This window comes from Platalea leucorodia (genome assembly GCF_965183815.1).
Source record: "Platalea leucorodia genome assembly, chromosome: Z".
NCBI classification, from domain to species: domain Eukaryota; kingdom Metazoa; phylum Chordata; class Aves; order Pelecaniformes; family Threskiornithidae; genus Platalea; species Platalea leucorodia.
In genome coordinates this window covers 92,416,833-92,430,571 of record NC_138858.1, presented here as the reverse complement: position 1 = coordinate 92,430,571, position 13,739 = coordinate 92,416,833, and the positions used below count along the sequence as shown (strand labels likewise).

The following is a 13,739-nucleotide window of genomic DNA, read 5'->3' as shown; positions in this document are numbered from 1 at the left end:
AAAGAAAGGTTCAGATGACGACAATATAGAAAGCTTGCAGAATCTTAGTATGAGGCATCCTTTGTAGTCTGCAAAAGACTGCAAAGCCTGCCCCGGCTCTTCCTTCCACCTCTTAACTGTCTCGTGTGTTTAAAATAATGCATGCTAGGGAATGGACTGAGACACTATTATCGAAGCCTTGTTCTGCCAAAGGGTAAACAGAATCCAGTGCACAAATTCTTATCTAAGTTTGTATATACAGTGGGTGATTTTAGGCCAAAAAACTCCTACCAAGAGATCAGCTGACTGCCTTGGCCCAAGTTCAGGTCTGCAAAGGGCTGGCAAAGGGAAAGCATGCTTCCTATGTATTTTGTTTGCTCTAAGCACGGTTCACTGATTCCTACTTGCAATCTGTCCTGAATTGAAAATGTATGATTAGTTTGTTCCAGGAGAGATCAGTCCAACACATTAAGGCTCAGACCTGAATCCAAACTCCAAATTTCCCCAAGCGCAGATATGTATCCATCTGGAGTTTTGGTCCAAGCTTTTCTCTTGCTTCTTACTCATGTTGTTTGAGTGGAGTTCCTAAATGTCCCATCCTAAATCAGTACCTATTTATGTTAGGGTAAACAAACCACAAGAGACAGTCCTTTCTCCAAACCTCTCATTATCTAAATTAACAAGTATGTTATTATATTTCCTGTGTGCAGCAAGCAGCGCTAGGATACAGTTAAATAACTCACCCAAGCTTACACAGCCAGCTAGTTGCAGAGCTGGGTACGAAAGCCAGTTGCTTGACTCTTATGCTCAGTGCTTTATCTTATTCCTCAAGAGGAAAAGTGCAAGCCCAGATCTGACCACTCCTCTGGGTAGAAAAGCTTTGGAGCCTCTATTTGAAACAAAGACTTACTTTCCTCCTTTTCCTGTCTAAAATAGAAAAAGGACCAAGACCTCATTCTTGAGCTTCAGGGATCTGTTAATTGGCTCCCTAGTAAAATTACAGAGAGTCAGCTGCCTGATAATGATTGTAAATGACAGAGACTATCAGGTTTACCTTGTGATGTCCCTGGGGAGCTTGCAGTTAGTTTAGTCTGAACTCTGCGTCAGCTGTTTGGGTTCCTTTCTTCTCGGCATGTGGTATCTGGACTCAAGCTGCAGTCTTTCAAACCTAATTAGTGTTAGGGGAAAGAAAGAGAGAGAGAGGAAAAAAAAAACAAACAACAACACTCTCCTCCTTCCCTCAACTGACTTTATAACATACAGGCAGGACCTGATTTACAGTGCAAGTTCATGGGGATTTTTTGCTTGCTTTTTTTGTTTCTTTTCATGTGTATCAATCCAGCATCTTCAGTTCTGGCTGCAAGAAAAACGAATTTTAGTGTGCTGGAGTCTTTGAACTTTGAGAAGTTCAGCAGAGAATCTCTAAACTCAATGGAGTCATCGTGTTTGCATATAGTTGGGTCTGTTCTGTGCAGTGCTCTGCAGAAACTCAAGTTTTTGCCCTTGTCCTTGCAGAGAGATCATTTCACTCTCTGATATGTTTGTTGTTAAAGCTTAACAATACTGTTTTCAGTAACCTCATGTTAATGTTTAGCCAAATTCAAACTACCACTTCTAAGAAATAAGAACACAGACAATTTATCATGGGGGTCTTAATAACTTGTACAATTTTTTATTTGCAGGGCATTTCACAATCTCTCATAACTCTGGCATGAGGGTGTCTGTAGTACCTGTTTTCTTGCTTGGTAAGAAAATTTCCATCCCACATCACAGGTCATCAATTGTTGTACTGTTGAATGGAACAACACAGAACAGCAGATCTGTAGACAGCATCTTCAGATCTCGGGCAGGCCGAGCAATCACAAACCTAAAAATAGCAGTAGCACATGAGATTCAGGCTGCTTTGTGAGGCCTTTGAACTGAGTGCCTGGGACAGTAAGAAAGCTGTAGGGTTTTTTTGTAATGACTGATTACATGTGCAGAATTCTTTGGAATGATGAGACAATATACAGAGGGTTTAATTTTACCTAGGAATGGGATACATATATTTTAAATGAAGCTAATTAGTCTCTGGAACAGCTGCTGAAAGATGTGATAAATTTTTTGATTGCTCAAAATCTTTAAATCAAGACTAAATGTTTCTCTAGGAGATCTGAAACTCAAGCAATCACTGAAATCTTGAAATTGAAAGAATCAGCAAGCAGAACAGGTTAGATGAGAAGGTTCTCCCTGCCTGCAAACTCTCTGAAATCCCTGCCCTCAGCAGCATTACTAACTTCATGCTCCAGCAGCTCTCTAATGCAGAAGGCTCACTCGTAAAGATAAATCACATCTTAAGTGAACATAAGGGAATCTCATACAAGCGCCAGTAAGCACCATGTTCAGACCACACACCAGTTTGCCTCAAATGGCCTTAGCTACCTACAAGAATGTTTAAATCCAAGATAAGAAAAAAAAAAAAAAGGAGTTCAGGTTGCCTATAAGATACCTAACTTCAAAGTCATGACTACTATCTTTTGGCTTATGGTACAATTTGCGATGAAGTACACTTGCCTGTTCTTGTATGGATTGGGCTCTTCCATCAGGTGGTAGAGCCCAAAGCAGAGTATCCCCAACAAGTCTAAAGCTCTGCAGTAAATGTCTCCAAAGGAGTCCTCCTGCTATAAAAGAAGCAAAACCACTCTTATCCCAAAGGAACCAAAGTGGACAATTCAGCCCAATACTAAACCACTTATTTAGCCAACTATCATCACTATTCACTACTTTTAGTACCATAATATTTAACAAGAAAGAAAGGAAAGAAAATGACTGGTCCCCCATAAGCTTAGAATCTAGGATAAAATAAGGCTATCTGATGTCTTTGCCTCTTCAAAATATGGCTCAAGCTACATGGCGAGATTCAACTGAATGAAACTAAACTTCAGGTAATGACAATCCAAAAGCACTAGCAGCACGGATGAAAGCCTAGCCCACGAAGCACCACTCAGTATGTAACTCGCCGTGACACCTGTTAGCAACCTCTTGGACAGTGGCAGGAGTGCTAGCGTGCATCTGACTTGGGAGGCATCGTGGATCGTGCTGTCAGGACTTCTGTGCGGTCTGCCGCCCTCTTCCAACAGCTGTTCCCCCAATGCTGGGCTTGTCCCACTTGTCACCAAAGTCTGCAGCAGAGCCAAGAGGTGCTGGTTGTAGTACGTCTGGAAAGAAAGAGACAATGAAAAGCCAAAGACAAAAGAGTATGCCTCGGAAAGGAAAACCAAGTTTTCCAGTGAAAACCTAGAGAAAGCGATCAGACAGACACTTTGGAGTTTTCTGTATACTTAAAGTAGTCCTTAATTATGTTTAAAGTTTTCTGACAATATTTACGGATCACCACCTGCTTAGCCCATTCCAGCTTCAAAGAGCAGTCAGAAGATCCCACCTCTGCTCTTATAAAAGAATGCACTAAGCTGTGTCTGAATGGGAGATTTCCAAAGGCACAAATGGAGTAGCGTGGGGACGTGTGTGTGTGCGCGCGCACATGTGTGCGTGTAAGAACACTGGGCAGCAGCTCTGATGTCACCTGAGCAGGAGCACACTGTGCAAGGTGAGGCTGAGTGCAACTGCCCTGCCCGGCCCTACAGGGTCCAGGTGCAGCAGGAAACTCTCTGTCCTTGTAGTTGCCACAGTTTTGAAAACCTCACTCTGTATCCTTACCCGTCAGTGTTTCTTGGGGAAAAAAGTTACCATGGTTCAAATTCAGATCTAAGGCAAAAAAAGGTCTAGAGTCTCGCTTTTTCTTTTTTTTCTTTTTAAAAAAAAAAATCTAAAAGTGTTTCCTCTGCCTGCAGTGCATCAAGTAACTTATTCTCCACCCTTTCTCCAAAAGCTCATTTCCTACATAGAGCCACTTTGTGGAATCTGTCACCTGCATTTGCCTGAGTAAAGAAACTAAACAAGCTGCAGAGAAGGAATGGTGTTACTAAATCCACGCTGAACTCAAATCCGCTTAAGAACATCTGACCATATTGTCGGGCAAATGGGTATAATGCTGTTAGAATAATTCTCAGTCTTTTAAAGTAAGGAGCTATAGTCCAGGGTTATCCAGGAGTGATACAGCTTCGGGGGAATCTGCACTTTACATATTTAACAGAAGCGTGCTGAGCTCTTTAACATATCATTGCTGTACTTTTTGACATCAAAAGGATTGCATTTCCATACTTGGATGAATTAATAGGATTTGCATGTCACCCTCATTCTGTACTTTCTTTGCTGAGTTACACTGCAGGAACTTGAAAGGCGGGGAAACTATAGAGGTGTGCATGTGTGTGTGCGTACTCAGGAAATACCACACTGCATTTAGAATAGGTCTTAAAGCTGACTTGAAAGGAGCAACATTTCTGTAATGTGCCCATGAGATGTTACCTTCTTCACCAGTTGTTGTTCGGTTACAGCTTCAGACAACCAGATTTCCTAGGAACACCTCTGTACACAAAGGCAAGGCTAGAAACCTTCTCCCATCCCCAAGCAGTTGCCTAGTCCCACCGACTCCGTGTTGCTACTAAGCTTTTAAAACTGGTCCTGTATAGCTTAGGAACCCAGAGCTGGATCAGGAAGGGAATTCTGGGCTCATTAGAGTACCTGAGCCATAATGATCGTGCTCATTGAATTGTTTTCTGCCTATTGAGACCCCAAGAATCATGTTGAAGCAAATGCCAGTTCTGCTTCAGGCTTCCAAGGGGTAACATTTCACTTTACAGACCACATTCTGCCATTCCGATTCTTCTGCCAGTCTTCTTTCAAGCTAAAAGAAAACAGCACTCCTGCCTTGTCTTGAGAAATTTCAACAGATATTCACAGTGATAGCAAAAGGAGGTGATATCGGACTGCTGTAGGCTCCCTTCCTTCTCTTTCTTCTCCAGTTCACACATCTTTTCTCTCATACTGCAATTGCTAGGCAATATCGTACTTCTCTCCGTCTTCACTGTATTTACAGAACGACTGAATCCAACCTAAGGTGCCCCTCTACTTTAAAGCAGAGTTGAGTGCTGATCATTCCTGGACAGAATCTTACGCTTGAGTGAAATTTTATCCTTTAAGACAGGTCATGCTATGTCTTGAGTTACTTTTACACTTGACACTAGCAGTCATTAATTACCATCTGGCTGATTGACATATCAGTGAGTAGCAGCAATATAATACTTTCCCTAGCACTGAAGCCGTCTCAGAAAAGCATAACTGGACTTGACACACTTATTTTGGACTGCTTATCCCTTGGAGAGATTTGTTTTGTATTTATTCAGTTTCTGTAAAACTGCCACCCAAGCACTATCCCCCTGGACATGAGCTGAGAGCAAGGCATGTGGAACTTGACTGCAGCATGGGGAAACAGGGTGAAGAGGAAGAAAGAGGCTTCCAGGAAAAAAAAAAAAAAAAAAAAAAAAAAAAAAAAAAAAAAAAAAAAAAGAGAGAAGGCAGTTTTGGAAATGCCAGCTTATGAGATGAACTGCTGTTTTGCTCCCAAAAGCCTGGCGTAACTCCACCGAGGTGTGACCCACACGTGTGTCACCACTGACAGTATCACTCAGTTTTGACAGCAACTTAAAATGATTATGTCACCAGGGTGGGATCACCACGTTCCCTCCATTCTTGCAGTTTTGGTGCAATGTATTCAATCCTTGTGATGCAAATGTTTTTAGAAGAACACACTGCCAGGAATTTACAGAGAATCAAAATATGCACTTCTTTTACAATCTGGTGTGGTCTTGTGGCACATCAGCAGTGGCCATGTGTGTGAAATCTGTTTTATACCTTTTCAGAAAACAGCCCTTGAGAGATTCCCATTGAGCTCAATAGATTTTCCATCCAAACTTCCACTGAATTTCTGCCTAGGTGCTAGATGGACAGATGAGAAGAGTTAAATGTTCCATTTATCCCAACGCCTGCTATGGTAAAGTGGTGGTAGTGCAAGCTCCCTGTTCCACAGCTCACCAACGCACCTCCAGCCAGCCTTGCAAAACTCCTTTCTACATGAACAGGTGAAAATTCAGAGTGCCCATAATCTTCTCAGCCTTTAGCACCAATGCTGGAGCTTCCACCAAGGAGCCAGCTGGCGTCAAATGCTATTTTGGCTTCAGTGACTGCAGTTCCCTTAGAGGGACTGATTGTAACATCACATTTTCAAAAAGTAAATAAATCAGGCTGCCTTTAAATACTTTTTGCAGCCTGTCAATATTTTGCAGCTGGGAACAGGAGGAACTTAACGAAAACACTGTAAAAGTTTCTCCAAATAATTCTATGTGTATATCAACAACAGGGGCAGTTGCTGCTAATAGCACATATTAAAAGATGTGCCTTTTGGAGCTGATAGCTGCCTTTTAGTGTATGGAACCCACTACCCCAAGGAATCACGGAGGCCCACTGATTAGCAAGTTGCTTAAATAGGAATAGATACATATAATTCTCAGGGCATCGCGTAACTAATCACATCACCAATCTCTGCAATGTTTCTTGTGCCCTTCTCTGACACACATGGTCTTGACCATTGCTAAGGCTAGATTAAGTGGGTTTATCCTGGCTGGTAATCACTGTTACACACCGATGCCACTAAATATGACAGGACACGATACATCTACTTACCACAGACAAAAGAGAACTCAAGAAGCCATCTGAGAAGATAGCTCCTGCGGGGGCACCAGTGGTGAAAAGCTGATCTTGCTCTGGAATCTCAGAATTGCTGCTGGGAGCCTGATTAATGAACTGGGCATTTGGTGAAGACTCTATTAGAAAAGCAAGGAAGAAAGAGGAAACATCTGAGCAACAGAGAGAAGCCATCTAGAATCAGAAATGAAAGTTAACAAATCCAATTTACCATTCTGTGTCCAGCAACAGCACGCAGCATTAGTAAAGAAAAGAGGAACGAAATATTCAGTGTTGGTAACTGATTGTGCAATGGCAGACAAAAGACACAGAATCCTAAAAGTAAGTTTTAAGATATCAGATCATAATTAATTTACCCGCTTTGGAAAAGAATAATCTAATTTCTTCCCCTCATTTTCCTGACTTAACAGAAATATGATTACTATTTCTATTGGCTTTAATTGGGGTTAGAGTCCCTTTCACAGCTGTCCTACTGGTACAGGGATCCTCACCAGTTTCTCAACCTTATTCTCGCTGGCTGAGATAGTCTTGCAGAATTCCCCCTGCTCTGAAAGTGATTCCTCCTTAACTTTTTCTATTTTCAGGGAACTGTCTAAGTACACCCAGGCAGAAGGCCCCTGCTGTGCTACTGAACATGCTAGGTATGTCCTGGCACTCCAGCACTACCAGTAAGAATGCTGATGAATGACAGCAGCACAGCGGGAGACTGAGAGGAATTGAGATCAAGAACTCATATCTTCCCATTAAAAAATAGAGCGCGAGCACAACTAACTCCTTGTGAGTAATGACTGATTTCTATTATGTCCCCTTGGGTCAGGAAGCATTTGAGTGCATCATTTTTAAAGATGACTAAAACTAGCCAGAATCACAATACTATTAATGTCTCCTGTTGTCTTGCAGTGTTGGTGTCATCCTTCAGCCATGTATTCTCAATACAGATATTTCACCCACCCTGGATTTTAGAGTTGGCCCTGCATCTGGCATTAATCAGTACGACTCCACTGACTAGCTTATACAGTCTGGGTATGAAAAGCACGGTCTCACAGCCACAATAAGGGATCCACTTTATTTCTCCGCACCATTCTCTTTCTCCTTTACATATTTGCAGGATTCTTATTTCTTTACAGATCACTTCGCTATTTCTCTCCCAGATCCGTCTCCTTATGGCAAGGGTTTCTAGAATCCATTGTTTCCAGGAATAACCATTTATAACACGCCTTTGAGCCCACCGACCAACTCACAAATTCGGAAGAGGTTCGACACATCGAACCGTGATCAGCTTGGTTGATCTGGGCCTGCAGAAACCCCGTGCAAAGTTTGCCATTTAGCGGGCCTTGCATCAGCCTGATGCGAAGCGGCCAGTTTAGCATTTCTTATTTTTCTGTGTTTCTCACCATTGGGCAAGGAGAAGCAGCAGCATGTCAGAGCACGACGACAGCACACAACTCTCCTGTTCCTCAAGGCAAAATTCATACCCAGCCCCCTTTAGGGGATTGCAGGCCCTCAGCGAATTCCATCAACTCTGTCCCTGACTCCATGCCCTTAGCTCAGTAGGCGCTAGAGGACAGCACACCTTTTGGGACCACGGCACACCTCTGCACTCGGGGGGCTCTGGCATGCCATCCTGGTCACAAAGAAACTGTGGCAGAGGCAAGTCAAGCTTGGCAGTTCTGGCTCTGTTGAGATAGCACATTGCTTCCTGCGCCTGTCAAGATTAATTGCAAAACTCCTGCTGACTTCAGTGGTGACAGGATTTCAGCAGAAGGTACGAAGGGTCTTAGCTTCTCTTATGGCAGGTTTTGAGCAGCAACAGTGCTAGCAATATGTATCGTATTGCTGGCTTTGGTTTGTCAGACACACCAAATGATACAGATAACCCCTGGTCAACACTCAGTGTGCTGTGAAATAAGAAATTGCCTGGAATGAGCAAAGCCCTTACAACTTAAGGCACATGAGTATTATCCCTCTCAGCTTGTTTCTAGAGATAGGCACAAAAGTGAGCATTTGTCTAGATCAAGGTCTACCAGAGGGACTTACAGGAAGCTTATTCAATCACAAGAAAGCTCCAGCTGTTTTTGTTTAGCTGTTTTCTGCTTCCAGGTTTTAAATTCTTGGGATTATTTTGCTTCCTAGCCCATCCCTGTAACTCCGAACATATTTCTGTGCTGTTCAAGACTACAGCAGGGGGAGGCATCCATGTGCTAAGGGACTGGGCTCGATTCATTATTTTGTCAAAGATCTGACATGACTAAAATCCAAGTCATGTCAACAGATCGCAGATGTTTTTCCCTCCACTGACACACCACATCCTGGAGGGAAATCACAGGGGTGCAATGCCTGTCTGAAGATGTTAGCTTGACTGCACAATATCTTCTCAGAGGAGCTGGGCCTCAGTAGCCAGCTCAAAACATTTCTGAGACTTTTGGACACAGCAGAAATAAAAGCCTAAACCACAGCACAAGACATCCAAATATCACTCTGGGAAATTCAAGAGTTCTGAAATTACTCAGAAGGAGGCATCGTTATCTTATCATTATTTTGCGCTTCTTTATTTTGCAGTAGCTCCTCAGTGTTTCAGTCTAAGGAGCACACAGGACTGAATAGCCCATTGAGGTGCTTAACTGCTTCTGGGACACAGCTCATCAGGTGCAAGTTTTGACTAAGCAGTATATCGGAGCTTCATATAAATAAAATATTGCTAGTGCCTGCTACAGGCCAAGGCTGCTCACTAGCCCTGTTCCAGCTGCAAACCTGGTGAGGACTGGAAAGCAAGGACCCCACATGTGCTGGATCCACACAGCATTTACAAGCATCGCACCAAAAAGAAAGAAAGAAAAAAAAAAAAAGCCAGAGTGAGTCAGGGGCCAGTCATGATGCCTAGCAACATGCTGCGCTAATTTGATGGGTACATTCTTGTGTCAGCACTTTAAATGGAGCTAAACATCCATGTCCCTTGGGACTGGCAGCCCAGCCATACCACTCTGGTGTGACGCTGACTGCTATGTTACTAGTAATCAGTTCATCGGTGCACATGTTCCTAATTAACAGATCCAGTTTGTAACCAACAGGAGATGAAGACAAAGATAGCCAAGAGTGGCATGAAAGAACTCCATGGGTTACTTCAGTTATGAATGCAGACTAGAGAGGCTGAGCCTTGTGGAATAAGGACAAAGGTGTCTGGGCTCTGGAGTAAAATGCCTGCACTCTCTGTCCACCTTGGCACGTGCACGGACCCATCCAAGTGCTGCACCCCAAGCAATCGCTGCACAATGCAGGCTGTTTGGAACAGGCTCTGCTCTTTCACAGCCACTTGGACAAATGAGGAAGCCTGCAGCTACCCCCATAATCCAGAAGAGGAGGAGGGAACCATGACCACTGTTTCACAAAGGGGAGGGGTGCAACAGAGAGAATTAGGCCTTGATTCACCCCATTTTTTTGTGGGGTGAAAACTGGGTATACAGTTTCTCTCAGTGCTTTCTCAAATCATCAGAGAGGAAAGTATGGCTAAAAGGGCAAGTTCAGATTTCATCTGGGCAGTATTGCCTTTGGTGATGCCTCTTTCTCCACTGAAAATAAAGGTAAATGAGGCAAATATGCTTCTGCTTTATCTACCTTAGTGAAGTATGTTAGGATAGGCGGGATGAATGCAGGCCATGTGTCTAGAACTCAGATCTCCTGAGATCCAGTCCAGCAGAAAAAAACCCAAGGACATTATCTTTCTCCTAAATGGATGCTTCAGAGTTCTGCTACACACTGAGACCTTTGTAACACTTTGTTATATTTATTCTCCTGATAAACCATCCTGACTCCTTCAAAGCCAGTGAATTAACATCTAAGTCAAACCTTTTAATGTTCCTTGGACATGTAGTGCTTGTCGCTTTCTGCCCGTGAATTCTAAAAAGGGCCTGGGGTAAATAAATAATGCAGCATGCATATTGCTTCTGTGAAATTTGTTCCTAAAGAACAACTTACTCAGCTCTGTAGCGATGGGGATCCTTTTATAACATGGCTGTGATTGATTCCCCAATGCTCTCGCTCTGAAAACAGCATCTGTAGAAACAGTCAATAACAACATGAGGAGAGAGGGAAGTTAGCAGAAGCAGAAAGGAGAAAAAAAAGAAAAAAAAAAAAGGAAAAAAAAAAGAAACCAAGGCACAATGGTTCAGACTGACAAACACAGGAAATTTCTTACCTATGCCTAAAAATGTCATTGTCATGCAAAAATCCCAAAGCATTTCCTATATTTAGAAAGTTTCTTGCCTTGGTTTGCTTTTCCAAGGCTCACTTTATTCACTCAGAACTTCAAAGGATTAAAAAAGAAAAGCTCCCCTGGGAGCTGCTTATTGACATCATAACTAAAATATAATTACCCTCGGTGGAGCAGCAGTGCTGGTTACGGTGTTGTTTGGCACAAAGCCCCCACTAAGCCAATTTGCACTCAGAGGGCTTTTGAGGGAGGGGGTTGTGTTTTTTGCTTCCCCTTCAAGAAGCCTGTACATAAATAGATGGGACACGTGCTGCAGGAATGAAGGCAAAAGCATACACCATCACTTATTTTTTAAAACCTGGCAACCAAAAAGACTTAAAAGAGAAATCCAGAAGTTCCTAGAAGCACGTGTCCTTATTTCCTCCCAGTTCTCCCCAGCTAGCTGATTTAGTAGAATCAGTCCCAATTTGGAGTCTGCTTTCTGTGTTTTGATCACATCCAATCTTGTCTCCCTTACCATTATGTCTAAATTTTTCCTTTGCTACCTAGCACAGCATCTGGGTAACTAAGTATTAATAATACTCCTTATTGCACAAGACAGTATCAAAGTCAAAATGATGGCATCTAAACTCCACTAAAGATTATGCTAGAAATGGAACTTCTTCCAGTTCAGATACTGTATAATGGATCCTTTCTGCTCAGAGGAGCATGTGAACATTGGAGATCAAAGACCCTAACAGGGTCCTAGATGGACCATTGCTCTAATCGACCATCTCGGAGGTTAGGCAATGGACTGCCAAAAACCTCATTAAAGATGGCAGGCATCACAATCCCTCAAAACAGCAGAAAAGTCCTTCCCAAGTATAGCAAGGCATCTCTGAATGCATGCTAGTGGCAGCAACTGAAGGCCTGAAATGAATCATTGCCTTTATTGCGCCCTTCCATGTACTGTAGCGGTTGATTTGAATGCACGTCTGATCATTGCCTGGATACCTTTTCCCTATGTCAATATTTTTGCTATGAAACAGTACATAGCGCTCTACCTGAAATTTTACAAACTGGCAGGGTGCTATTACAAAAGATTACTTAATTGTAGATTACTACTGTACATTTGAATTTCAGTATCTTATTAAGTTGTCAGATTTAATTACCATTATATGTTTAGATTATGCCACAGATTATTTAGTTTGGTACCTAGGTTTGCCAACCTGTTTGCTTTGTGACATGACAGGGTGATAATTACAGCATTACTGGAAAACCTAAATTTTTCCATGGGAAAGACTAGAAGTCCTTGGCATCAGCACTGACCCTAGTAAATGCTCATTCTTGCAAGTGTAAGTAATGTTTACCTCTGCGTGGGTCTGGTTCTCTAAGACCTGTCTAATTCCCTACCCCATGAGACAGGTAACGTGCAGAACACGCCTGGGTTTGTCGGGTGTGAAATGCTCACAGCGAAATCTAAAACCACAGGAAATGCAATTGATTTGGGCTTTGTTACAATCTCCAAACTGAGACTATGCCTGCCGCAATGCTTACCAAAGCACCTGAGCTGTTAAAGGAACTCAGGGCCTTCCATCCCAATAACTGTTTTCCACTATGGTTAGGATGCAAAATGCTATAGCTTTGTCTACAGCATCAAAGCTGGGGCTGAGAAAGGATTTGGATGGGTAGGGTAGCTGGATACCCAGCCAAGTCATCTGCTGTCCCATCATCAACGGCAACTACTAAGTGAGAAACATCAGCCTCTGTCTTTTCTTTTTAAATCAGGTAATAGTTGCATAATCATCTTGCTTTAGAAAGCTCTTCCAACTATTCTTCTGTCTTTTCCTACCTGCTTCCCCTCCTGGCTACTAGCATTAGTCGAGGCTAAGTTTCCTGGATCCAAGTTTTCAATGTAACTTTACCCTTCTCCTTCACAAAATTAGGTTGTGACGTAGAGGACTGTGGTACTCTTTGGGTCTCCCCTATATGCATTAGTTTCTGCTGTCCGTTTCCTTTTCTGCACAACTTCTAGATATTTCTCCTACAAATGGAAAAGACTTACTAAACCTGCTGGTTTTCCAACTCTGCAGCTGCAAGCACCCACTGGTCCATGTACGTCACTGGTGGAAAATGCAGATTTCACCCGTACACTGTAATTAACTACTGCAGAGGTGAACCAACACCGAGTTCCGATCAGCACGGGCACGGCCTGGCTACATTACCAGTATTTGCTGTTCTTATTGCTTCCTAGCTAACTTGACAGCCACTGACTCTGGAAAATTTCTTGATACTCTCTGTACTGTTGGTTCTTTTCTAGCTGGACTTGTCTTCAGTGCTCTTATGTAACTTAAATAAGGCCAGCGGCCCTACTCTCACTCCTCCCCACAAAGAAAGAAATAAATTCTGGTAAAAGCCATCCTTTCCCAGCTTGTATCTCTCTTTTCCCTGAAACTTTCCTCATTTTCTGACCCTCATGAACTATTTCACCTGGAGGCCATCCAGTCCATTGGGACCAACTAAGATGAGCTGCTTTTATCAGTGAAAATTTTGTCTTCTCAGAGATGAATTCCCATAAAATAACAATGGTGGGAGGGAAAGCAGAGATTGAAACAGTGGGAGTGGGGACATGCACATTCTGTTTCTGCTCCGGGCACCTTGATCCAAAACTTGGTGGCAACAACCTGTGAGTAATTTACTATCTTATAGGAGCACATATTTGTAATGCATCTGGAGACCTTCAGAGGTAAAGACCTTAAAAGAGCGTAAGAAACAGCCTTAATCTTGCAGCTGAATCTGAAGGAGCTTCTGGTATGGGAATCCTAACCTAAGATTTTGGTCCTATAGTTATAAAAGACTATGGCAGCAAAGAAGAAAATAGGCTGGCTTTTTTAGCAACTCATCTAATGAAGCTATAAGGAGAGAGAGCTTATTT

The 13,739-nt window shown here is 42.7% G+C and overlaps 1 pseudogene across 1 annotated transcript in view; it reads right to left on the bottom strand.

The window, feature by feature from the left end:
* Positions 1–1,746: 1,746 nt before the first annotated feature.
* The window catches only part of LOC309602590 (potassium channel subfamily U member 1-like), a 48,109-nt pseudogene continuing 36,116 nt past the window's right edge, over positions 1,747–13,739 (bottom strand). The window contains exons 19-23 of the transcript in view: positions 10,591–10,668; positions 6,598–6,737; positions 2,979–3,176; positions 2,527–2,636; positions 1,747–1,846 (exon numbers count right to left, since the gene is read on the bottom strand). The product of the transcript in view is annotated as a potassium channel subfamily U member 1-like (transcript). The remainder of the gene's footprint in view (positions 1,847–2,526; positions 2,637–2,978; positions 3,177–6,597; positions 6,738–10,590; positions 10,669–13,739) is intronic.